Below are 4,593 nucleotides of genomic sequence, written 5' to 3' on the forward strand. Positions count from 1 at the left end.
TGCCGGCGCGCTGGGGGATCCGCGCTCCCAGAGGGGATTATGGGCCGGCGCGCGAGGCGAGCTGGGAGCGGGCGACCGAGGCTGCCGGCGCCTCGTCGCTCCCGGAGTCCTCGCTGCTGCTCATTCCGGCGTCCAGAGGCGAGCCGTGGTGCCGCTACTGCGCTGCAGGCCTCCGACCGAGCCTGGAGCAGACCTTTGAGTAAGCAGTTAGGCGGTTTTTCAGAAGCTGCCCGGGTCCCGATGCTTCTCTGCAGATCCCACCCTCCCCGCGGTAATTACAGGGTGCACAGGGGCCTCTCTGACGTACGAAAGGGATTTATTTTAGTGAGTTTCCACAGAGGTTAAAAGAATGCCACAGTGTGAGCACACGGACACACACACGCACGCACGCACACACACGCGCACACGCACACACACACGCCCTGAGGCTCAGCCCTGACAGCATTTATCAACAGCCTGTTCCTGCCCTGTCCGGCTCCTATCACAGCAGCACACTGGTCCTTATTGTGGGACGCAGGTACGCTAGCACGCTAGCGTGTTAGCATGGACGTCGCTTTAAGAGACATCCATAAATCCCGTCGTCCCGCGTTTGCGTGAGTCTGGACCCGTCTCCCCTCAAACACCCCCCACTCGACTGAACGCAGGCGCCCCCGTTCTTAAGGGCGCAGCCTCGACGCCCGTCGCTCTGCTCGGCCCAAACTCGCATGCTTCCACCAGCCCAGCGTTAACCCCCGTCCCCTGAAAGGCCGCGGCCGCTACAATTACATTCCTTTAATATTCCATTTTTCCTGGAGGGGCGGCGTTTTCTCTTTCTTTCGGCTCGGGGAGTTTCGCTGATGAGAAGAAAAGATGTGTTTGCTGAGTTCTGTGTGATATTGTGTCAAAAAATCCCTGTAATTTATACCAGCCTCTAATAGAGTTCCTTTATGGGCTATAATCAAATCCCAGCAGACCCCGCTTTCTAAATTGTGAGGCAACAGCACATGAATGCAGTGTGCTTCACAGATACTTATATTTATGCCATGGTTGCGGTTGTGTCTGCCTGCGGGTTTTTGGAAATGCGACTGCGAGAACCAATGGCGAACGACTTTTACTGTTTGTGCTAAGTAATACAAAATACATTCACTTAACGCACAGTCTCACATGTTTTGAGAGGTAATCCTATATATTAAAGTCCCTCCTGCAAATTGATCCTGCCAAGAGCTCAACAGCTTTTTTCCACAGGCTCAGTTTGTCCTTTTTGAAGTCTGACGGAGACTTCTCTTTTCTTTTTTTTCTGAGGGGCTGTAAAAGAGAAGATCTAGGAACGTGGCCCCCTTTTTTTTCTGCAGGGCTCCTAATATGTTCCATATTGTGAGTTTAAATGGGGTGGACTCAGGAAATGCAGTCACACTGCTTTGCCTTCCAAGCTTCCAGTCTGAGGTTTGGCCTGCAGTGCTGGTGGTTCTGTGGACTGGGGCTGATTGGGCGGCTGGAGCTGCCGAGGCGGTTAAGGCTCAGCCATGTGGGCTTTCTTCCTCCTCTCCTCCGGAGCCGAGATGTCCACGTTGCTGGTTCTGTTTTGCGGTGCGCCTCTGCCTGCGCCGGAGTCCGTTCTCATGTAGGCCGCGCATAATGACCCCGATTCTTTCCTGAAGCTCCGTCGCCTCGACGCCTCGTCCCGCAGAATTCCTCAAAGCTAAAGGTTTGACGTGTTGGAAGACGGCCCGTTCCAGACACATGTAGCATTAGCTTCATTAGCGTTCCTTACAGACACTCATGGTGAAGCGAGGCCTCCGGCCTCCAGGTCGCTGCTGGTCGGTGCCACGCTCGGCGATGGGAACGGGTGGAGATGAGTGAGGAGGCTCCGATTTCAGCCCAGGGGTCAGGTTTCGCATTCCTGGGGCTCGCACCACCTCCTGTCTCCACGCTGACATACCTGCTGAGTGTATTAGAGCCAGCGAGAGGCCAGGAATGTGTGTGAGAGCGTGTGTGTGTGTTCCATTCAAACTGATCATATATTTCATTCCATCGGCACATCAGCAAACAAGCGCACAACCACAGCAAACGAAGGAGCGAGCTGCTCTTCATTCTGCTACGACGCAGGGGGAAAAACACACGCAGATGTGGAGGAGCTGGCCCCGAGAGCGAAACCATGCACTCATTACTCCACGCACGCCATTCACAATCAGCTCCGAGGGCGTGGAGGAGTCCAAGAGGGAAAAAAGCGGGGCTCCGCGGAGTCTCATTCGCGCAGAGCCGGTGCCCTTGAAACGCGCAGGAATCCGGAGGGGAAACCGCTGCAGCGCTTTAACTGCTTGTGGTGCCTACTGGGCTGCAGCCTTTTATTCCTGCGTAGACGCTTGCTAAACAAAAGCGACTCGTCTTTGTAACCGTGCCGTCATTTTTGTTGTGATTTTAATGAAAAGAAGGACACGAATGCCAGTCCAGCCGCACACAATGGCTTTCATTATTCTAACAATAGTGTTTATTTCGCTGCCTTTGAACTGGGCCCGAGTGATGTAACATAAAGGGGAAAGTAAATCACTAATTAGATTTAAGTGTTGCTTTCGCTGTCTCAAATATAGTCGCGGGGCAGATTCAGATTTTCCTCCACTTTTAGCCCTAGAGACAAATTTACAAATTCACCCCGACATTGTGTAACAGTTTTATGAAGTATGACATCGATTTGACATTGACAGCAGTGTTTGTGATGATATCTGAAGACTAGGCTTTAAATTTATGCCAGACTTGGCAACCCCACCTCGAGGTAACTTTACTTTCTTTTCCAATACAGTCGCAGCAGAACAGGCGCCCGGCCAGGAGCCGCTGGCTCCGCTTTCCAATCGAGTGGATCAGCGAGGCAGAACCGTCCCGTAGTGATCTTTGGTGGCATTTAGCTGCAAGTTTCTTATTGCACTTGTATTTCCAATAGCAAAATTGTGCTGTTTGATTAGCTTCAACCAGGACAAACGCAAAAGAGAGAGAGGGGACCCAGGCTTATGCATTAGTAGGGTCCCTAGAGCACGCATACAAGTCCCCTGAGGGACCGAGAGCAGCCAGCGTTAATAACATGCCTTATTCCTTGAGGGCCCTGCAACGTGATCTCCGTCTGACATTCCTGGGCCTTTGTTTGACTCCATTTGCAGAGCGCCGCAGTCCCGTCGGCCGCCGCGCTTGTCCCGTACGAGGCTGTTTAACATCTTAATCTGCTGCCGTCTCTCATCTGGCTCCCGTTAGGGCCTTAACAGAAAGTTTGCGAACGCCAACGTCTGTCAGCGCCGCTCAGCGAGCGAGCGGCGGCGAGGTGGAGGAGAGGGAGAGGAGCCGACAGGAGAGAGACGGGCGAGCGAGGAGGACTTTGATCTGTTTGAGTGGAGCAAGTGGACGTATTTCCATTCTAATTCAGATCTGTTTACGGAAGGAGGCGAAGAATCAACAGCAACGGTATAGAATCAGTAATAAGTAATAAATGATTATTATTATAGGGAGAGAAAACTGCGTCCCAGGAATCCAAAGAGTAACTGGAACGAATTCAAAATGAGGCCGAGCCGATCACAGCGGCGTCGGTTCAGCTCGAGGTGCTGTAATTAGACCCCACCCATGCGTTTTAGCGCCTCGGTCGGACGTTTCAGCGTCATTATCCAGGTGTCAAGCAGTGACAGTGAAATTACCCCCGAAGCCGCTAAACTCCTCGCAGCAGCTTCTAGCGGGCCTTGTTTAACACGGACCGCGTTCACGCCGGACTCAGTCACACTCAGCACAGTCGCCGCTTGCGCGTCGACGGTCACCTGATTTCCAACCACCCTAAATACTCGTATCGTGTGTCACGTGGTTTTTGCCATCAAACGGTACAAATACCTCTAGAGTGTACTGCAGTATATGTACTGTACACGGCAAAATGTCTGCCAGTCCAGCCTCATTACAGACGCCTCCGTGTTCCCCCACCTCCCCTACACGGGTATTTATGTTCCTGCTGCTGTAACTCAGCACAGATCAAATACCTGAGTGTATGACACGCGTTGCTTTTCTCATCCTTCTTCCCTCGACACCGTCGTGTCTCAGTTGCGAACCGGGCGCCTCTGTTTCTCAGCCCCGTGCCTGGATTCTCACAGATTCCTGGGCAGATTTATGCGCGGCGCCCATCCCCTCGCCTGTGGCTGCAGGTACGAGTGGCGGCAGCCTGTCAGGGCTGATGGACTCGATGAGGATCTCAGAGCCATTAAAATGAGGTGTGTGTGTGGTGGTGGTGGTGGGGGGGGGGGGGTGCGCTAATAGGAATGAGCCTCCAGCTACGGGAGCCGGGTCAGCTTCAGTACAGCGGGACGCCGCCGCCGCCGAGCGTGGAGCGCCACACGGACCCGTCACCGAGCACGTCTCCCTCCGCCGCCATTCCTCTAATTGCCTAAGTCTGTTTTTTTTTTCTGACCTGTATGAACAAAGTAAAGAAATCCAGGAGAATTAATATAAATGCTGTAATAACTGCCCTCGGGGCAACTCAGAACCAGGATAATAGCAGGCGCCGCGCAGGCAGAGGAGCGGGAGAGAGTCCTCGCTGCGTTTGCGTCTACATTCTTGGTGAATGGCCGGCGTGCCGCAGCTTGTCGCCGCCGC

Source organism: Betta splendens, chromosome 6 (assembly GCF_900634795.4).
Source record: "Betta splendens chromosome 6, fBetSpl5.4, whole genome shotgun sequence".
NCBI classification, from domain to species: domain Eukaryota; kingdom Metazoa; phylum Chordata; class Actinopteri; order Anabantiformes; family Osphronemidae; genus Betta; species Betta splendens.